This window comes from Hyla sarda, unplaced genomic scaffold, assembly GCF_029499605.1.
Source record: "Hyla sarda isolate aHylSar1 unplaced genomic scaffold, aHylSar1.hap1 scaffold_188, whole genome shotgun sequence".
Lineage (NCBI taxonomy): Eukaryota > Metazoa > Chordata > Amphibia > Anura > Hylidae > Hyla > Hyla sarda.
The window spans coordinates 62,075-84,280 of NW_026608532.1; the positions used below are offsets into that span (position 1 = coordinate 62,075).

Here is a 22,206-nt window from a genome sequence, read left to right on the forward strand (position 1 = left end):
AAAAGGTGGTGCTGCTGCTGCTTCTGCTTCTGCTTGTGTCTGGCCGCTGTTGGAGCGTCCAGGCACAGGACTTCTGCTGCTGCTGACTAAATGGCCTCCTTAATTGGATCATTTGAGTAGCCAGCACACCTGTGCAGGTAGGGCATGACATGATAGGCAGCTGCCTTGATAGCGGGTGGGTGCTGAATGTTCCTAATTGACAAAATAAGATTAATGCTTATGAAGAAATATAAAATCTCATCCCTTCCCCAATATCGCGCCACACCCCTACCCCTTAATTCCCTGGTTGAACTTGATGGACATATGTCTTTTTTCGACCGTACTAACTATGTAACTATGTAACATAACATGGGGGGGGGGGGGGTCTCCTGGCTGTTCACACAGGTGTGTCATTGCTGTACATTGACCATGCATTGCTTCTGTGGTATTGCAAAGGCAAAGACAAATGCTTCCAGCCATCCATTGCACTAATGGATTGGTCATCAGCTGGCTGTCTATGTCCCGCATCAATATAGACCAAAGTACAGAGGGTTAGGCTATGCTATTGTGCACCTACCTGATGCATCAGAAGGTGCGAGGCCCTTGCTAAATTCTGTGCACAGACTTTGAGATCTATGCTTTAGACTGTATCTAAACCTGCTCCAACATGGACTGACATTCTGGCCTACTTTCAGCCGATGCGACTTGTCTGTCGCTGAACAGTCGCTTTTTATGTATTCAGCACCTATGTATAATGTTGTAAAAATGCTCTAGAAGCTAAAGTCGCAGAAATGTCACACATATTTGGCCTGCAACTTTCTGTGCGACAAATTCAGACAGGAAAAATCAGTATAAATCCTTAGAAAATTATCCCCCAGTGTCTCCATCTGCTGGCGGTATTGAATAAGCATTGCTGCACTGATGGGGTATGCATTAGACGAAAAAAAAGAAGAAAAAGAAGAATAATACGCCCAGAAAAGAGGCGAAAAGGAGAAAAACGTAAAAAAACGTGAAAAAAAAGTAAGAGGAAGAGAAGGGAAAAAAAGGTGGAAATGGGTTTAAAAGTGATTTCGGCGGAGAAATATATATATATATATATATATATATATATATATATATACGCGCACACACACACATATATATAAACGTATTCTCCGTTGAGATATTGCAGCCGCTGCTGTGTCCAGGCCCAGGAGCCTTAGCACTGTGCTGTGATGTCACTCAATACCACTGACATCACTAGGTGTAAACAACATCTCTCCTTTGCTGTGTATGTGACTATGGAGCTGTTTGGTGATGTCGTCTATTATGGCCTTCATAGAAGCAACAGGAGATTGTTGCATCCATCTAGAACCCTCAGAACTACAGTGCTATGATGTCACTCACTTCCACAGGCCTTGCAGAGTGTAAACAACAACAACCCAGCTTTGTTGTGTATGTAACCATAGGGATTTGTGATGTCACCTAGAACCTTCACAGCAGCGACAGCTTTATGAGGAGCATCAGCACTGCTCTGCCTGAGCAGAACCATCACCGCCATAGGTTGTCAAATAACCCGGGTTTAACCCACACAGGTAAGTCCAATGGGGTGCAGGCATGTCCTCTATGCTTACAGCTTCCCGTGGGTGTTGGTTTGATACCGTTTGGGGACAGCCAAGGAGGCATCTGCAGGCAACAAAGGTAGGTGTGTGCTTGTGTGTGTGTTTCCTATGCAGATCCTAAGCCCAGTGTCACATGCAAGTAGGAGGAGTAAGAAGGGTTCCTGGCAAATCCGGGTTATGGATTACATTTAAAAAGGCCCCGTGGGAGTGCAATGGGCCCCTGTCTTGCTGCTTAGCAATAATGGTATGGGTTTAGGTTCTGCTGTGTGTACTGGTGGTTGACTGCCCCCCAGCCCAGAGTGTGCATGGAAAATTGTCTGGCAGCCTCCCTGACAGCAAGCAGTGATAGTGCCCATGAAGGGGACCTTGTTGGGCCCGCCCCTTTCACGGTTATCGCTTCTCGGCCTTTTGGCTAAGATCAAGTGTAGTATCTGTTCTTATCAGTTTAATATCTGATACGTCCCCTATCTGGGGACCATATATTAAATGGATTTTTGAGAACGGGGGCCGATTTCGAAGCTTGCTTCCGTCGCCCTATGCATTGACCCGATATGGCAGTATCTTCGGGTACAGTGCACCACCCCCTTACAGGGTTAAAAAGAAAGATTCCTACTTTCATTGCTACCTGCTTGCTGGCTAGCCAGCTAGCCAGCCCTGTGGGCCTTGCTGCTGCTGCTGCTGCAGCCAAAAAACAAAAGGTGGTGCTGCTGCTGCTTCTGCTTCTGCTTCTGCTTGTGTCTGGCCGCTGTTGGAGCGTCCAGGCACAGGACTTCTGCTGCTGCTGACTAAATGGCCTCCTTAATTGGATCATTTGAGTAGCCAGCACACCTGTGCAGGTAGGGCATGACATGATAGGCAGCTGCCTTGATAGCGGGTGGGTGCTGAATGTTCCTAATTGACAAAATAAGATTAATGCTTATGAAGAAATATAAAATCTCATCCCTTCCCCAATATCGCGCCACACCCCTACCCCTTAATTCCCTGGTTGAACTTGATGGACATATGTCTTTTTTCGACCGTACTAACTATGTAACTATGTAACATAACATGGGGGGGGGGGGTCTCCTGGCTGTTCACACAGGTGTGTCATTGCTGTACATTGACCATGCATTGCTTCTGTGGTATTGCAAAGGCAAAGACAAATGCTTCCAGCCATCCATTGCACTAATGGATTGGTCATCAGCTGGCTGTCTATGTCCCGCATCAATATAGACCAAAGTACAGAGGGTTAGGCTATGCTATTGTGCACCTACCTGATGCATCAGAAGGTGCGAGGCCCTTGCTAAATTCTGTGCACAGACTTTGAGATCTATGCTTTAGACTGTATCTAAACCTGCTCCAACATGGACTGACATTCTGGCCTACTTTCAGCCGATGCGACTTGTCTGTCGCTGAACAGTCGCTTTTTATGTATTCAGCACCTATGTATAATGTTGTAAAAATGCTCTAGAAGCTAAAGTCGCAGAAATGTCACACATATTTGGCCTGCAACTTTCTGTGCGACAAATTCAGACAGGAAAAATCAGTATAAATCCTTAGAAAATTATCCCCCAGTGTCTCCATCTGCTGGCGGTATTGAATAAGCATTGCTGCACTGATGGGGTATGCATTAGACGAAAAAAAAGAAGAAAAAGAAGAATAATACGCCCAGAAAAGAGGCGAAAAGGAGAAAAACGTAAAAAAACGTGAAAAAAAAGTAAGAGGAAGAGAAGGGAAAAAAAGGTGGAAATGGGTTTAAAAGTGATTTCGGCGGAGATATATATATATATATATATATATATATATATATATATATATATATACGCGCACACACACACATATATATAAACGTATTCTCCGTTGAGATATTGCAGCCGCTGCTGTGTCCAGGCCCAGGAGCCTTAGCACTGTGCTGTGATGTCACTCAATACCACTGACATCACTAGGTGTAAACAACATCTCTCCTTTGCTGTGTATGTGACTATGGAGCTGTTTGGTGATGTCGTCTATTATGGCCTTCATAGAAGCAACAGGAGATTGTTGCATCCATCTAGAACCCTCAGAACTACAGTGCTATGATGTCACTCACTTCCACAGGCCTTGCAGAGTGTAAACAACAACAACCCAGCTTTGTTGTGTATGTAACCATAGGGATTTGTGATGTCACCTAGAACCTTCACAGCAGCGACAGCTTTATGAGGAGCATCAGCACTGCTCTGCCTGAGCAGAACCATCACCGCCATAGGTTGTCAAATAACCCGGGTTTAACCCACACAGGTAAGTCCAATGGGGTGCAGGCATGTCCTCTATGCTTACAGCTTCCCGTGGGTGTTGGTTTGATACCGTTTGGGGACAGCCAAGGAGGCATCTGCAGGCAACAAAGGTAGGTGTGTGCTTGTGTGTGTGTTTCCTATGCAGATCCTAAGCCCAGTGTCACATGCAAGTAGGAGGAGTAAGAAGGGTTCCTGGCAAATCCGGGTTATGGATTGCATTTAAAAAGGCCCCGTGGGAGTGCAATGGGCCCCTGTCTTGCTGCTTAGCAATAATGGTATGGGTTTAGGTTCTGCTGTGTGTACTGGTGGTTGACTGCCCCCCAGCCCAGAGTGTGCATGGAAAATTGTCTGGCAGCCTCCCTGACAGCAAGCAGTGATAGTGCCCATGAAGGGGACCTTGTTGGGCCCGCCCCTTTCACGGTTATCGCTTCTCGGCCTTTTGGCTAAGATCAAGTGTAGTATCTGTTCTTATCAGTTTAATATCTGATACGTCCCCTATCTGGGGACCATATATTAAATGGATTTTTGAGAACGGGGGCCGATTTCGAAGCTTGCTTCCGTCGCCCTATGCATTGACCCGATATGGCAGTATCTTCGGGTACAGTGCACCACCCCCTTACAGGGTTAAAAAGAAAGATTCCTACTTTCATTGCTACCTGCTTGCTGGCTAGCCAGCTAGCCAGCCCTGTGGGCCTTGCTGCTGCTGCTGCTGCAGCCAAAAAACAAAAGGTGGTGCTGCTGCTGCTTCTGCTTCTGCTTGTGTCTGGCCGCTGTTGGAGCGTCCAGGCACAGGACTTCTGCTGCTGCTGACTAAATGGCCTCCTTAATTGGATCATTTGAGTAGCCAGCACACCTGTGCAGGTAGGGCATGACATGATAGGCAGCTGCCTTGATAGCGGGTGGGTGCTGAATGTTCCTAATTGACAAAATAAGATTAATGCTTATGAAGAAATATAAAATCTCATCCCTTCCCCAATATCGCGCCACACCCCTACCCCTTAATTCCCTGGTTGAACTTGATGGACATATGTCTTTTTTCGACCGTACTAACTATGTAACTATGTAACATAACATGGGGGGGGGGGGGTCTCCTGGCTGTTCACACAGGTGTGTCATTGCTGTACATTGACCATGCATTGCTTCTGTGGTATTGCAAAGGCAAAGACAAATGCTTCCAGCCATCCATTGCACTAATGGATTGGTCATCAGCTGGCTGTCTATGTCCCGCATCAATATAGACCAAAGTACAGAGGGTTAGGCTATGCTATTGTGCACCTACCTGATGCATCAGAAGGTGCGAGGCCCTTGCTAAATTCTGTGCACAGACTTTGAGATCTATGCTTTAGACTGTATCTAAACCTGCTCCAACATGGACTGACATTCTGGCCTACTTTCAGCCGATGCGACTTGTCTGTCGCTGAACAGTCGCTTTTTATGTATTCAGCACCTATGTATAATGTTGTAAAAATGCTCTAGAAGCTAAAGTCGCAGAAATGTCACACATATTTGGCCTGCAACTTTCTGTGCGACAAATTCAGACAGGAAAAATCAGTATAAATCCTTAGAAAATTATCCCCCAGTGTCTCCATCTGCTGGCGGTATTGAATAAGCATTGCTGCACTGATGGGGTATGCATTAGACGAAAAAAAAGAAGAAAAAGAAGAATAATACGCCCAGAAAAGAGGCGAAAAGGAGAAAAACGTAAAAAAACGTGAAAAAAAAGTAAGAGGAAGAGAAGGGAAAAAAAGGTGGAAATGGGTTTAAAAGTGATTTCGGCGGAGAAATATATATATATATATATATATATATATATATATATATATATACGCGCACACACACACATATATATAAACGTATTCTCCGTTGAGATATTGCAGCCGCTGCTGTGTCCAGGCCCAGGAGCCTTAGCACTGTGCTGTGATGTCACTCAATACCACTGACATCACTAGGTGTAAACAACATCTCTCCTTTGCTGTGTATGTGACTATGGAGCTGTTTGGTGATGTCGTCTATTATGGCCTTCATAGAAGCAACAGGAGATTGTTGCATCCATCTAGAACCCTCAGAACTACAGTGCTATGATGTCACTCACTTCCACAGGCCTTGCAGAGTGTAAACAACAACAACCCAGCTTTGTTGTGTATGTAACCATAGGGATTTGTGATGTCACCTAAACCTTCACAGCAGCGACAGCTTTATGAGGAGCATCAGCACTGCTCTGCCTGAGCAGAACCATCACCGCCATAGGTTGTCAAATAACCCGGGTTTAACCCACACAGGTAAGTCCAATGGGGTGCAGGCATGTCCTCTATGCTTACAGCTTCCCGTGGGTGTTGGTTTGATACCGTTTGGGGACAGCCAAGGAGGCATCTGCAGGCAACAAAGGTAGGTGTGTGCTTGTGTGTGTGTTTCCTATGCAGATCCTAAGCCCAGTGTCACATGCAAGTAGGAGGAGTAAGAAGGGTTCCTGGCAAATCCGGGTTATGGATTGCATTTAAAAAGGCCCTGTGGGAGTGCAATGGGCCCCTGTCTTGCTGCTTAGCAATAATGGTATGGGTTTAGGTTCTGCTGTGTGTACTGGTGGTTGACTGCCCCCCAGCCCAGAGTGTGCATGGAAAATTGTCTGGCAGCCTCCCTGACAGCAAGCAGTGATAGTGCCCATGAAGGGGACCTTGTTGGGCCCGCCCCTTTCACGGTTATCGCTTCTCGGCCTTTTGGCTAAGATCAAGTGTAGTATCTGTTCTTATCAGTTTAATATCTGATACGTCCCCTATCTGGGGACCATATATTAAATGGATTTTTGAGAACGGGGGCCGATTTCGAAGCTTGCTTCCGTCGCCCTATGCATTGACCCGATATGGCAGTATCTTCGGGTACAGTGCACCACCCCCTTACAGGGTTAAAAAGAAAGATTCCTACTTTCATTGCTACCTGCTTGCTGGCTAGCCAGCTAGCCAGCCCTGTGGGCCTTGCTGCTGCTGCTGCTGCAGCCAAAAAACAAAAGGTGGTGCTGCTGCTGCTTCTGCTTCTGCTTGTGTCTGGCCGCTGTTGGAGCGTCCAGGCACAGGACTTCTGCTGCTGCTGACTAAATGGCCTCCTTAATTGGATCATTTGAGTAGCCAGCACACCTGTGCAGGTAGGGCATGACATGATAGGCAGCTGCCTTGATAGCGGGTGGGTGCTGAATGTTCCTAATTGACAAAATAAGATTAATGCTTATGAAGAAATATAAAATCTCATCCCTTCCCCAATATCGCGCCACACCCCTACCCCTTAATTCCCTGGTTGAACTTGATGGACATATGTCTTTTTTCGACCGTACTAACTATGTAACTATGTAACATAACATGGGGGGGGGGGGTCTCCTGGCTGTTCACACAGGTGTGTCATTGCTGTACATTGACCATGCATTGCTTCTGTGGTATTGCAAAGGCAAAGACAAATGCTTCCAGCCATCCATTGCACTAATGGATTGGTCATCAGCTGGCTGTCTATGTCCCGCATCAATATAGACCAAAGTACAGAGGGTTAGGCTATGCTATTGTGCACCTACCTGATGCATCAGAAGGTGCGAGGCCCTTGCTAAATTCTGTGCACAGACTTTGAGATCTATGCTTTAGACTGTATCTAAACCTGCTCCAACATGGACTGACATTCTGGCCTACTTTCAGCCGATGCGACTTGTCTGTCGCTGAACAGTCGCTTTTTATGTATTCAGCACCTATGTATAATGTTGTAAAAATGCTCTAGAAGCTAAAGTCGCAGAAATGTCACACATATTTGGCCTGCAACTTTCTGTGCGACAAATTCAGACAGGAAAAATCAGTATAAATCCTTAGAAAATTATCCCCCAGTGTCTCCATCTGCTGGCGGTATTGAATAAGCATTGCTGCACTGATGGGGTATGCATTAGACGAAAAAAAAGAAGAAAAAGAAGAATAATACGCCCAGAAAAGAGGCGAAAAGGAGAAAAACGTAAAAAAACGTGAAAAAAAAGTAAGAGGAAGAGAAGGGAAAAAAAGGTGGAAATGGGTTTAAAAGTGATTTCGGCGGAGAAATATATATATATATATATATATATATATATATATATATATACGCGCACACACACACATATATATAAACGTATTCTCCGTTGAGATATTGCAGCCGCTGCTGTGTCCAGGCCCAGGAGCCTTAGCACTGTGCTGTGATGTCACTCAATACCACTGACATCACTAGGTGTAAACAACATCTCTCCTTTGCTGTGTATGTGACTATGGAGCTGTTTGGTGATGTCGTCTATTATGGCCTTCATAGAAGCAACAGGAGATTGTTGCATCCATCTAGAACCCTCAGAACTACAGTGCTATGATGTCACTCACTTCCACAGGCCTTGCAGAGTGTAAACAACAACAACCCAGCTTTGTTGTGTATGTAACCATAGGGATTTGTGATGTCACCTAGAACCTTCACAGCAGCGACAGCTTTATGAGGAGCATCAGCACTGCTCTGCCTGAGCAGAACCATCACCGCCATAGGTTGTCAAATAACCCGGGTTTAACCCACACAGGTAAGTCCAATGGGGTGCAGGCATGTCCTCTATGCTTACAGCTTCCCGTGGGTGTTGGTTTGATACCGTTTGGGGACAGCCAAGGAGGCATCTGCAGGCAACAAAGGTAGGTGTGTGCTTGTGTGTGTGTTTCCTATGCAGATCCTAAGCCCAGTGTCACATGCAAGTAGGAGGAGTAAGAAGGGTTCCTGGCAAATCCGGGTTATGGATTGCATTTAAAAAGGCCCCGTGGGAGTGCAATGGGCCCCTGTCTTGCTGCTTAGCAATAATGGTATGGGTTTAGGTTCTGCTGTGTGTACTGGTGGTTGACTGCCCCCCAGCCCAGAGTGTGCATGGAAAATTGTCTGGCAGCCTCCCTGACAGCAAGCAGTGATAGTGCCCATGAAGGGGACCTTGTTGGGCCCGCCCCTTTCACGGTTATCGCTTCTCGGCCTTTTGGCTAAGATCAAGTGTAGTATCTGTTCTTATCAGTTTAATATCTGATACGTCCCCTATCTGGGGACCATATATTAAATGGATTTTTGAGAACGGGGGCCGATTTCGAAGCTTGCTTCCGTCGCCCTATGCATTGACCCGATATGGCAGTATCTTCGGGTACAGTGCACCACCCCCTTACAGGGTTAAAAAGAAAGATTCCTACTTTCATTGCTACCTGCTTGCTGGCTAGCCAGCTAGCCAGCCCTGTGGGCCTTGCTGCTGCTGCTGCTGCAGCCAAAAAACAAAAGGTGGTGCTGCTGCTGCTTCTGCTTCTGCTTGTGTCTGGCCGCTGTTGGAGCGTCCAGGCACAGGACTTCTGCTGCTGCTGACTAAATGGCCTCCTTAATTGGATCATTTGAGTAGCCAGTACACCTGTGCAGGTAGGGCATGACATGATAGGCAGCTGCCTTGATAGCGGGTGGGTGCTGAATGTTCCTAATTGACAAAATAAGATTAATGCTTATGAAGAAATATAAAATTTCATCCCTTCCCCAATATCGCGCCACACCCCTACCCCTTAATTCCCTGGTTGAACTTGATGGACATATGTCTTTTTTCGACCGTACTAACTATGTAACTATGTAACATAACATGGGGGGGGGGGGGTCTCCTGGCTGTTCACACAGGTGTGTCATTGCTGTACATTGACCATGCATTGCTTCTGTGGTATTGCAAAGGCAAAGACAAATGCTTCCAGCCATCCATTGCACTAATGGATTGGTCATCAGCTGGCTGTCTATGTCCCGCATCAATATAGACCAAAGTACAGAGGGTTAGGCTATGCTATTGTGCACCTACCTGATGCATCAGAAGGTGCGAGGCCCTTGCTAAATTCTGTGCACAGACTTTGAGATCTATGCTTTAGACTGTATCTAAACCTGCTCCAACATGGACTGACATTCTGGCCTACTTTCAGCCGATGCGACTTGTCTGTCGCTGAACAGTCGCTTTTTATGTATTCAGCACCTATGTATAATGTTGTAAAAATGCTCTAGAAGCTAAAGTCGCAGAAATGTCACACATATTTGGCCTGCAACTTTCTGTGCGACAAATTCAGACAGGAAAAATCAGTATAAATCCTTAGAAAATTATCCCCCAGTGTCTCCATCTGCTGGCGGTATTGAATAAGCATTGCTGCACTGATGGGGTATGCATTAGACGAAAAAAAAGAAGAAAAAGAAGAATAATACGCCCAGAAAAGAGGCGAAAAGGAGAAAAACGTAAAAAAACGTGAAAAAAAAGTAAGAGGAAGAGAAGGGAAAAAAAGGTGGAAATGGGTTTAAAAGTGATTTCGGCGGAGAAATATATATATATATATATATATATATATATATATATATATATATATACGCGCACACACACACATATATATAAACGTATTCTCCGTTGAGATATTGCAGCCGCTGCTGTGTCCAGGCCCAGGAGCCTTAGCACTGTGCTGTGATGTCACTCAATACCACTGACATCACTAGGTGTAAACAACATCTCTCCTTTGCTGTGTATGTGACTATGGAGCTGTTTGGTGATGTCGTCTATTATGGCCTTCATAGAAGCAACAGGAGATTGTTGCATCCATCTAGAACCCTCAGAACTACAGTGCTATGATGTCACTCACTTCCACAGGCCTTGCAGAGTGTAAACAACAACAACCCAGCTTTGTTGTGTATGTAACCATAGGGATTTGTGATGTCACCTAGAACCTTCACAGCAGCGACAGCTTTATGAGGAGCATCAGCACTGCTCTGCCTGAGCAGAACCATCACCGCCATAGGTTGTCAAATAACCCGGGTTTAACCCACACAGGTAAGTCCAATGGGGTGCAGGCATGTCCTCTATGCTTACAGCTTCCCGTGGGTGTTGGTTTGATACCGTTTGGGGACAGCCAAGGAGGCATCTGCAGGCAACAAAGGTAGGTGTGTGCTTGTGTGTGTGTTTCCTATGCAGATCCTAAGCCCAGTGTCACATGCAAGTAGGAGGAGTAAGAAGGGTTCCTGGCAAATCCGGGTTATGGATTGCATTTAAAAAGGCCCCGTGGGAGTGCAATGGGCCCCTGTCTTGCTGCTTAGCAATAATGGTATGGGTTTAGGTTCTGCTGTGTGTACTGGTGGTTGACTGCCCCCCAGCCCAAAGTGTGTGCATGGAAAATTGTCTGGCAGCCTCCCTGACAGCAAGCAGTGATAGTGCCCATGAAGGGGACCTTGTTGGGCCCGCCCCTTTCACGGTTATCGCTTCTCGGCCTTTTGGCTAAGATCAAGTGTAGTATCTGTTCTTATCAGTTTAATATCTGATACGTCCCCTATCTGGGGACCATATATTAAATGGATTTTTGAGAACGGGGGCCGATTTCGAAGCTTGCTTCCGTCGCCCTATGCATTGACCCGATATGGCAGTATCTTCGGGTACAGTGCACCACCCCCTTACAGGGTTAAAAAGAAAGATTCCTACTTTCATTGCTACCTGCTTGCTGGCTAGCCAGCTAGCCAGCCCTGTGGGCCTTGCTGCTGCTGCTGCTGCAGCCAAAAAACAAAAGGTGGTGCTGCTGCTGCTTCTGCTTCTGCTTGTGTCTGGCCGCTGTTGGAGCGTCCAGGCACAGGACTTCTGCTGCTGCTGACTAAATGGCCTCCTTAATTGGATCATTTGAGTAGCCAGCACACCTGTGCAGGTAGGGCATGACATGATAGGCAGCTGCCTTGATAGCGGGTGGGTGCTGAATGTTCCTAATTGACAAAATAAGATTAATGCTTATGAAGAAATATAAAATCTCATCCCTTCCCCAATATCGCGCCACACCCCTACCCCTTAATTCCCTGGTTGAACTTGATGGACATATGTCTTTTTTCGACCGTACTAACTATGTAACTATGTAACATAACATGGGGGGGGGGGGGTCTCCTGGCTGTTCACACAGGTGTGTCATTGCTGTACATTGACCATGCATTGCTTCTGTGGTATTGCAAAGGCAAAGACAAATGCTTCCAGCCATCCATTGCACTAATGGATTGGTCATCAGCTGGCTGTCTATGTCCCGCATCAATATAGACCAAAGTACAGAGGGTTAGGCTATGCTATTGTGCACCTACCTGATGCATCAGAAGGTGCGAGGCCCTTGCTAAATTCTGTGCACAGACTTTGAGATCTATACTTTAGACTGTATCTAAACCTGCTCCAACATGGACTGACATTCTGGCCTACTTTCAGCCGATGCGACTTGTCTGTCGCTGAACAGTCGCTTTTTATGTATTCAGCACCTATGTATAATGTTGTAAAAATGCTCTAGAAGCTAAAGTCGCAGAAATGTCACACATATTTGGCCTGCAACTTTCTGTGCGACAAATTCAGACAGGAAAAATCAGTATAAATCCTTAGAAAATTATCCCCCAGTGTCTCCATCTGCTGGCGGTATTGAATAAGCATTGCTGCACTGATGGGGTATGCATTAGACGAAAAAAAAGAAGAAAAAGAAGAATAATACGCCCAGAAAAGAGGCGAAAAGGAGAAAAACGTAAAAAAACGTGAAAAAAAAGTAAGAGGAAGAGAAGGGAAAAAAAGGTGGAAATGGGTTTAAAAGTGATTTCGGCGGAGAAATATATATATATATATATATATATATATATATATATATATATATACGCGCACACACACACATATATATAAACGTATTCTCCGTTGAGATATTGCAGCCGCTGCTGTGTCCAGGCCCAGGAGCCTTAGCACTGTGCTGTGATGTCACTCAATACCACTGACATCACTAGGTGTAAACAACATCTCTCCTTTGCTGTGTATGTGACTATGGAGCTGTTTGGTGATGTCGTCTATTATGGCCTTCATAGAAGCAACAGGAGATTGTTGCATCCATCTAGAACCCTCAGAACTACAGTGCTATGATGTCACTCACTTCCACAGGCCTTGCAGAGTGTAAACAACAACAACCCAGCTTTGTTGTGTATGTAACCATAGGGATTTGTGATGTCACCTAGAACCTTCACAGCAGCGACAGCTTTATGAGGAGCATCAGCACTGCTCTGCCTGAGCAGAACCATCACCGCCATAGGTTGTCAAATAACCCGGGTTTAACCCACACAGGTAAGTCCAATGGGGTGCAGGCATGTCCTCTATGCTTACAGCTTCCCGTGGGTGTTGGTTTGATACCGTTTGGGGACAGCCAAGGAGGCATCTGCAGGCAACAAAGGTAGGTGTGTGCTTGTGTGTGTGTTTCCTATGCAGATCCTAAGCCCAGTGTCACATGCAAGTAGGAGGAGTAAGAAGGGTTCCTGGCAAATCCGGGTTATGGATTGCATTTAAAAAGGCCCCGTGGGAGTGCAATGGGCCCCTGTCTTGCTGCTTAGCAATAATGGTATGGGTTTAGGTTCTGCTGTGTGTACTGGTGGTTGACTGCCCCCCAGCCCAGAGTGTGCATGGAAAATTGTCTGGCAGCCTCCCTGACAGCAAGCAGTGATAGTGCCCATGAAGGGGACCTTGTTGGGCCCGCCCCTTTCACGGTTATCGCTTCTCGGCCTTTTGGCTAAGATCAAGTGTAGTATCTGTTCTTATCAGTTTAATATCTGATATGTCCCCTATCTGGGGACCATATATTAAATGGATTTTTGAGAACGGGGGCCGATTTCGAAGCTTGCTTCCGTCGCCCTATGCATTGACCCGATATGGCAGTATCTTCGGGTACAGTGCACCACCCCCTTACAGGGTTAAAAAGAAAGATTCCTACTTTCATTGCTACCTGCTTGCTGGCTAGCCAGCTAGCCAGCCCTGTGGGCCTTGCTGCTGCTGCTGCTGCAGCCAAAAAACAAAAGGTGGTGCTGCTGCTGCTTCTGCTTCTGCTTGTGTCTGGCCGCTGTTGGAGCGTCCAGGCACAGGACTTCTGCTGCTGCTGACTAAATGGCCTCCTTAATTGGATCATTTGAGTAGCCAGCACACCTGTGCAGGTAGGGCATGACATGATAGGCAGCTGCCTTGATAGCGGGTGGGTGCTGAATGTTCCTAATTGACAAAATAAGATTAATGCTTATGAAGAAATATAAAATCTCATCCCTTCCCCAATATCGCGCCACACCCCTACCCCTTAATTCCCTGGTTGAACTTGATGGACATATGTCTTTTTTCGACCGTACTAACTATGTAACTATGTAACATAACATGGGGGGGGGGGGTCTCCTGGCTGTTCACACAGGTGTGTCATTGCTGTACATTGACCATGCATTGCTTCTGTGGTATTGCAAAGGCAAAGACAAATGCTTCCAGCCATCCATTGCACTAATGGATTGGTCATCAGCTGGCTGTCTATGTCCCGCATCAATATAGACCAAAGTACAGAGGGTTAGGCTATGCTATTGTGCACCTACCTGATGCATCAGAAGGTGCGAGGCCCTTGCTAAATTCTGTGCACAGACTTTGAGATCTATGCTTTAGACTGTATCTAAACCTGCTCCAACATGGACTGACATTCTGGCCTACTTTCAGCCGATGCGACTTGTCTGTCGCTGAACAGTCGCTTTTTATGTATTCAGCACCTATGTATAATGTTGTAAAAATGCTCTAGAAGCTAAAGTCGCAGAAATGTCACACATATTTGGCCTGCAACTTTCTGTGCGACAAATTCAGACAGGAAAAATCAGTATAAATCCTTAGAAAATTATCCCCCAGTGTCTCCATCTGCTGGCGGTATTGAATAAGCATTGCTGCACTGATGGGGTATGCATTAGACGAAAAAAAAGAAGAAAAAGAAGAATAATACGCCCAGAAAAGAGGCGAAAAGGAGAAAAACGTAAAAAAACGTGAAAAAAAAGTAAGAGGAAGAGAAGGGAAAAAAAGGTGGAAATGGGTTTAAAAGTGATTTCGGCGGAGAAATATATATATATATATATATATATATATATATATATATATATACGCGCACACACACACATATATATAAACGTATTCTCCGTTGAGATATTGCAGCCGCTGCTGTGTCCAGGCCCAGGAGCCTTAGCACTGTGCTGTGATGTCACTCAATACCACTGACATCACTAGGTGTAAACAACATCTCTCCTTTGCTGTGTATGTGACTATGGAGCTGTTTGGTGATGTCGTCTATTATGGCCTTCATAGAAGCAACAGGAGATTGTTGCATCCATCTAGAACCCTCAGAACTACAGTGCTATGATGTCACTCACTTCCACAGGCCTTGCAGAGTGTAAACAACAACAACCCAGCTTTGTTGTGTATGTAACCATAGGGATTTGTGATGTCACCTAGAACCTTCACAGCAGCGACAGCTTTATGAGGAGCATCAGCACTGCTCTGCCTGAGCAGAACCATCACCGCCATAGGTTGTCAAATAACCCGGGTTTAACCCACACAGGTAAGTCCAATGGGGTGCAGGCATGTCCTCTATGCTTACAGCTTCCCGTGGGTGTTGGTTTGATACCGTTTGGGGACAGCCAAGGAGGCATCTGCAGGCAACAAAGGTAGGTGTGTGCTTGTGTGTGTGTTTCCTATGCAGATCCTAAGCCCAGTGTCACATGCAAGTAGGAGGAGTAAGAAGGGTTCCTGGCAAATCCGGGTTATGGATTGCATTTAAAAAGGCCCCGTGGGAGTGCAATGGGCCCCTGTCTTGCTGCTTAGCAATAATGGTATGGGTTTAGGTTCTGCTGTGTGTACTGGTGGTTGACTGCCCCCCAGCCCAGAGTGTGCATGGAAAATTGTCTGGCAGCCTCCCTGACAGCAAGCAGTGATAGTGCCCATGAAGGGGACCTTGTTGGGCCCGCCCCTTTCACGGTTATCGCTTCTCGGCCTTTTGGCTAAGATCAAGTGTAGTATCTGTTCTTATCAGTTTAATATCTGATACGTCCCCTATCTGGGGACCATATATTAAATGGATTTTTGAGAACGGGGGCCGATTTCGAAGCTTGCTTCCGTCGCCCTATGCATTGACCCGATATGGCAGTATCTTCGGGTACAGTGCACCACCCCCTTACAGGGTTAAAAAGAAAGATTCCTACTTTCATTGCTACCTGCTTGCTGGCTAGCCAGCTAGCCAGCCCTGTGGGCCCTGCTGCTGCTGCTGCTGCAGCCAAAAAACAAAAGGTGGTGCTGCTGCTGCTTCTGCTTCTGCTTGTGTCTGGCCGCTGTTGGAGCGTCCAGGCACAGGACTTCTGCTGCTGCTGACTAAATGGCCTCCTTAATTGGATCATTTGAGTAGCCAGCACACCTGTGCAGGTAGGGCATGACATGATAGGCAGCTGCCTTGATAGCGGGTGGGTGCTGAATGTTCCTAATTGACAAAATAAGATTAATGCTTATGAAGAAATATAAAATCTCATCCCTTCCCCAATATCGCGCCACACCCCTACCCCTTAATTCCCTGGTTGAACTTGATGGACATATGTCTTTTTTCGACCGTACTAACTATGTAACTATGTAACATAACATGGGGGGGGGGGGTCTCCTGGCTGTTCACACAGGTGTGTCATTGCTGTACATTGACCATGCATTGCTTCTGTGGTATTGCAAAGGCAAAGACAAATGCTTCCAGCCATCCATTGCACTAATGGATTGGTCATCAGCTGGCTGTCTATGTCCCGCATCAATATAGACCAAAGTACAGAAGGTTAGGCTATGCTATTGTGCACCTACCTGATGCATCAGAAGGTGCGAGGCCCTTGCTAAATTCTGTGCACAGACTTTGAGATCTATGCTTTAGACTGTATCTAAACCTGCTCCAACATGGACTGACATTCTGGCCTACTTTCAGCCGATGCGACTTGTCTGTCGCTGAACAGTCGCTTTTTATGTATTCAGCACCTATGTATAATGTTGTAAAAATGCTCTAGAAGCTAAAGTCGCAGAAATGTCACACATATTTGGCCTGCAACTTTCTGTGCGACAAATTCAGACAGGAAAAATCAGTATAAATCCTTAGAAAATTATCCCCCAGTGTCTCCATCTGCTGGCGGTATTGAATAAGCATTGCTGCACTGATGGGGTATGCATTAGACGAAAAAAAAGAAGAAAAAGAAGAATAATACGCCCAGAAAAGAGGCGAAAAGGAGAAAAACGTAAAAAAACGTGAAAAAAAAGTAAGAGGAAGAGAAGGGAAAAAAAGGTGGAAATGGGTTTAAAAGTGATTTCGGCGGAGAAATATATATATATATATATATATATATATATATATATATATATATATATACGCGCACACACACACATATATATATAAACGTATTCTCCGTTGAGATATTGCAGCCGCTGCTGTGTCCAGGCCCAGGAGCCTTAGCACTGTGCTGTGATGTCACTCAATACCACTGACATCACTAGGTGTAAACAACATCTCTCCTTTGCTGTGTATGTGACTATGGAGCTGTTTGGTGATGTCGTCTATTATGGCCTTCATAGAAGCAACAGGAGATTGTTGCATCCATCTAGAACCCTCAGAACTACAGTGCTATGATGTCACTCACTTCCACAGGCCTTGCAGAGTGTAAACAACAACAACCCAGCTTTGTTGTGTATGTAACCATAGGGATTTGTGATGTCACCTAGAACCTTCACAGCAGCGACAGCTTTATGAGGAGCATCAGCACTGCTCTGCCTGAGCAGAACCATCACCGCCATAGGTTGTCAAATAACCCGGGTTTAACCCACACAGGTAAGTCCAATGGGGTGCAGGCATGTCCTCTATGCTTACAGCTTCCCGTGGGTGTTGGTTTGATACCGTTTGGGGACAGCCAAGGAGGCATCTGCAGGCAACAAAGGTAGGTGTGTGCTTGTGTGTGTGTTTCCTATGCAGATCCTAAGCCCAGTGTCACATGCAAGTAGGAGGAGTAAGAAGGGTTCCTGGCAAATCCGGGTTATGGATTGCATTTAAAAAGGCCCCGTGGGAGTGCAATGGGCCCCTGTCTTGCTGCTTAGCAATAATGGTATGGGTTTAGGTTCTGCTGTGTGTACTGGTGGTTGACTGCCCCCCAGCCCAGAGTGTGCATGGAAAATTGTCTGGCAGCCTCCCTGACAGCAAGCAGTGATAGTGCCCATGAAGGGGACCTTGTTGGGCCCGCCCCTTTCACGGTTATCGCTTCTCGGCCTTTTGGCTAAGATCAAGTGTAGTATCTGTTCTTATCAGTTTAATATCTGATACGTCCCCTATCTGGGGACCATATATTAAATGGATTTTTGAGAACGGGGGCCGATTTCGAAGCTTGCTTCCGTCGCCCTATGCATTGACCCGATATGGCAGTATCTTCGGGTACAGTGTACCACCCCCTTACAGGGTTAAAAAGAAAGATTCCTACTTTCATTGCTACCTGCTTGCTGGCTAGCCAGCTAGCCAGCCCTGTGGGCCTTGCTGCTGCTGCTGCTGCAGCCAAAAAACAAAAGGTGGTGCTGCTGCTGCTTCTGCTTCTGCTTGTGTCTGGCCGCTGTTGGAGCGTCCAGGCACAGGACTTCTGCTGCTGCTGACTAAATGGCCTCCTTAATTGGATCATTTGAGTAGCCAGCACACCTGTGCAGGTAGGGCATGACATGATAGGCAGCTGCCTTGATAGCGGGTGGGTGCTGAATGTTCCTAATTGACAAAATAAGATTAATGCTTATGAAGAAATATAAAATCTCATCCCTTCCCCAATATCGCGCCACACCCCTACCCCTTAATTCCCTGGTTGAACTTGATGGACATATGTCTTTTTTCGACCGTACTAACTATGTAACTATGTAACATAACATGGGGGGGGGGGGGTCTCCTGGCTGTTCACACAGGTGTGTCATTGCTGTACATTGACCATGCATTGCTTCTGTGGTATTGCAAAGGCAAAGACAAATGCTTCCAGCCATCCATTGCACTAATGGATTGGTCATCAGCTGGCTGTCTATGTCCCGCATCAATATAGACCAAAGTACAGAGGGTTAGGCTATGCTATTGTGCACCTACCTGATGCATCAGAAGGTGCGAGGCCCTTGCTAAATTCTGTGCACAGACTTTGAGATCTATGCTTTAGACTGTATCTAAACCTGCTCCAACATGGACTGACATTCTGGCCTACTTTCAGCCGATGCGACTTGTCTGTCGCTGAACAGTCGCTTTTTATGTATTCAGCACCTATGTATAATGTTGTAAAAATGCTCTAGAAGCTAAAGTCGCAGAAATGTCACACATATTTGGCCTGCAACTTTCTGTGCGACAAATTCAGACAGGAAAAATCAGTATAAATCCTTAGAAAATTATCCCCCAGTGTCTCCATCTGCTGGCGGTATTGAATAAGCATTGCTGCACTGATGGGGTATGCATTAGACGAAAAAAAAGAAGAAAAAGAAGAATAATACGCCCAGAAAAGAGGCGAAAAGGAGAAAAACGTAAAAAAACGTGAAAAAAAAGTAAGAGGAAGAGAAGGGAAAAAAAGGTGGAAATGGGTTTAAAAGTGATTTCGGCGGAGAAATATATATATATATATATATATATATATATATATATATATATATACGCGCACACACACACATATATATAAACGTATTCTCCGTTGAGATATTGCAGCCGCTGCTGTGTCCAGGCCCAGGAGCCTTAGCACTGTGCTGTGATGTCACTCAATACCACTGACATCACTAGGTGTAAACAACATCTCTCCTTTGCTGTGTATGTGACTATGGAGCTGTTTGGTGATGTCGTCTATTATGGCCTTCATAGAAGCAACAGGAGATTGTTGCATCCATCTAGAACCCTCAGAACTACAGTGCTATGATGTCACTCACTTCCACAGGCCTTGCAGAGTGTAAACAACAACAACCCAGCTTTGTTGTGTATGTAACCATAGGGATTTGTGATGTCACCTAGAACCTTCACAGCAGCGACAGCTTTATGAGGAGCATCAGCACTGCTCTGCCTGAGCAGAACCATCACCGCCATAGGTTGTCAAATAACCCGGGTTTAACCCACACAGGTAAGTCCAATGGGGTGCAGGCATGTCCTCTATGCTTACAGCTTCCCGTGGGTGTTGGTTTGATACCGTTTGGGGACAGCCAAGGAGGCATCTGCAGGCAACAAAGGTAGGTGTGTGCTTGTGTGTGTGTTTCCTATGCAGATCCTAAGCCCAGTGTCACATGCAAGTAGGAGGAGTAAGAAGGGTTCCTGGCAAATCCGGGTTATGGATTGCATTTAAAAAGGCCCCGTGGGAGTGCAATGGGCCCCTGTCTTGCTGCTTAGCAATAATGGTATGGGTTTAGGTTCTGCTGTGTGTACTGGTGGTTGACTGCCCCCCAGCCCAGAGTGTGCATGGAAAATTGTCTGGCAGCAGCCTCCCTGACAGCAAGCAGTGATAGTGCCCATGAAGGGGACCTTGTTGGGCCCGCCCCTTTCACGGTTATCGCTTCTCGGCCTTTTGGCTAAGATCAAGTGTAGTATCTGTTCTTATCAGTTTAATATCTGATACGTCCCCTATCTGGGGACCATATATTAAATGGATTTTTGAGAACGGGGGCCGATTTCGAAGCTTGCTTCCGTCGCCCTATGCATTGACCCGATATGGCAGTATCTTCGGGTACAGTGCACCACCCCCTTACAGGGTTAAAAAGAAAGATTCCTACTTTCATTGCTACCTGCTTGCTGGCTAGCCAGCTAGCCAGCCCTGTGGGCCTTGCTGCTGCTGCTGCTGCAGCCAAAAAACAAAAGGTGCTGCTGCTGCTTCTGCTTCTGCTTGTGTCTGGCCGCTGTTGGAGCGTCCAGGCACAGGACTTCTGCTGCTGCTGACTAAATGGCCTCCTTAATTGGATCATTTGAGTAGCCAGCACACCTGTGCAGGTAGGGCATGACATGATAGGCAGCTGCCTTGATAGCGGGTGGGTGCTGAATGTTCCTAATTGACAAAATAAGATTAATGCTTATGAAGAAATATAAAATCTCATCCCTTCCCCAATATCGCGCCACACCCCTACCCCTTAATTCCCTGGTTGAACTTGATGGACATATGTCTTTTTTCGACCGTACTAACTATGTAACTATGTAACATAACATGGGGGGGGGGGGTCTCCTGGCTGTTCACACAGGTGTGTCATTGCTGTACATTGACCATGCATTGCTTCTGTGGTATTGCAAAGGCAAAGACAAATGCTTCCAGCCATCCATTGCACTAATGGATTGGTCATCAGCTGGCTGTCTATGTCCCGCATCAATATAGACCAAAGTACAGAGGGTTAGGCTATGCTATTGTGCACCTACCTGATGCATCAGAAGGTGCGAGGCCCTTGCTAAATTCTGTGCACAGACTTTGAGATCTATGCTTTAGACTGTATCTAAACCTGCTCCAACATGGACTGACATTCTGGCCTACTTTCAGCCGATGCGACTTGTCTGTCGCTGAACAGTCGCTTTTTATGTATTCAGCACCTATGTATAATGTTGTAAAAATGCTCTAGAAGCTAAAGTCGCAGAAATGTCACACATATTTGGCCTGCAACTTTCTGTGCGACAAATTCAGACAGGAAAAATCAGTATAAATCCTTAGAAAATTATCCCCCAGTGTCTCCATCTGCTGGCGGTATTGAATAAGCATTGCTGCACTGATGGGGTATGCATTAGACGAAAAAAAAGAAGAAAAAGAAGAATAATACGCCCAGAAAAGAGGCGAAAAGGAGAAAAACGTAAAAAAACGTGAAAAAAAAGTAAGAGGAAGAGAAGGGAAAAAAAGGTGGAAATGGGTTTAAAAGTGATTTCCGCGGAGAAATATATATATATATATATATATATATATATATATATATATATATACGCGCACACACACACATATATATAAACGTATTCTCCGTTGAGATATTGCAGCCGCTGCTGTGTCCAGGCCCAGGAGCCTTAGCACTGTGCTGTGATGTCACTCAATACCACTGACATCACTAGGTGTAAACAACATCTCTCCTTTGCTGTGTATGTGACTATGGAGCTGTTTGGTGATGTCGTCTATTATGGCCTTCATAGAAGCAACAGGAGATTGTTGCATCCATCTAGAACCCTCAGAACTACAGTGCTATGATGTCACTCACTTCCACAGGCCTTGCAGAGTGTAAACAACAACAACCCAGCTTTGTTGTGTATGTAACCATAGGGATTTGTGATGTCACCTAGAACCTTCACAGCAGCGACAGCTTTATGAGGAGCATCAGCACTGCTCTGCCTGAGCAGAACCATCACCGCCATAGGTTGTCAAATAACCCGGGTTTAACCCACACAGGTAAGTCCAATGGGGTGCAGGCATGTCCTCTATGCTTACAGCTTCCCGTGGGTGTTGGTTTGATACCGTTTGGGGACAGCCAAGGAGGCATCTGCAGGCAAAAAAGGTAGGTGTGTGCTTGTGTGTGTGTTTCCTATGCAGATCCTAAG

General features: G+C 45.9%; 9 non-coding genes across 9 annotated transcripts; all 9 read left to right on the top strand.

Moving 5' to 3' along the window:
- Positions 1-1,972: 1,972 nt before the first annotated feature.
- On the top strand, positions 1,973-2,163 carry LOC130315664 (U2 spliceosomal RNA). Its single transcript, XR_008863122.1, has one exon. It is a non-coding gene; the product is annotated as a U2 spliceosomal RNA (small nuclear RNA).
- Positions 2,164-4,255: 2,092 nt separating this feature from the next.
- Positions 4,256-4,446, top strand: LOC130315665 (U2 spliceosomal RNA). Its single transcript, XR_008863123.1, has one exon. It is a non-coding gene; the product is annotated as a U2 spliceosomal RNA (small nuclear RNA).
- A 2,084-nt stretch (positions 4,447-6,530) lies between these two features.
- Positions 6,531-6,721, top strand: LOC130315666 (U2 spliceosomal RNA). Its single transcript, XR_008863124.1, has one exon. It is a non-coding gene; the product is annotated as a U2 spliceosomal RNA (small nuclear RNA).
- A 2,082-nt stretch (positions 6,722-8,803) lies between these two features.
- LOC130315667 (U2 spliceosomal RNA) lies at positions 8,804-8,994 on the top strand. The gene has a single exon (XR_008863125.1). It is a non-coding gene; the product is annotated as a U2 spliceosomal RNA (small nuclear RNA).
- A 2,091-nt stretch (positions 8,995-11,085) lies between these two features.
- LOC130315668 (U2 spliceosomal RNA) lies at positions 11,086-11,276 on the top strand. The gene has a single exon (XR_008863126.1). It is a non-coding gene; the product is annotated as a U2 spliceosomal RNA (small nuclear RNA).
- A 2,087-nt stretch (positions 11,277-13,363) lies between these two features.
- On the top strand, positions 13,364-13,554 carry LOC130315657 (U2 spliceosomal RNA). Its single transcript, XR_008863116.1, has one exon. It is a non-coding gene; the product is annotated as a U2 spliceosomal RNA (small nuclear RNA).
- A 2,084-nt stretch (positions 13,555-15,638) lies between these two features.
- On the top strand, positions 15,639-15,829 carry LOC130315670 (U2 spliceosomal RNA). Its single transcript, XR_008863128.1, has one exon. It is a non-coding gene; the product is annotated as a U2 spliceosomal RNA (small nuclear RNA).
- Positions 15,830-17,921: 2,092 nt separating this feature from the next.
- Positions 17,922-18,112, top strand: LOC130315620 (U2 spliceosomal RNA). Its single transcript, XR_008863089.1, has one exon. It is a non-coding gene; the product is annotated as a U2 spliceosomal RNA (small nuclear RNA).
- A 2,090-nt stretch (positions 18,113-20,202) lies between these two features.
- LOC130315671 (U2 spliceosomal RNA) lies at positions 20,203-20,393 on the top strand. Its single transcript, XR_008863129.1, has one exon. It is a non-coding gene; the product is annotated as a U2 spliceosomal RNA (small nuclear RNA).
- The last annotated feature ends 1,813 nt before the right edge of the window (positions 20,394-22,206 follow it).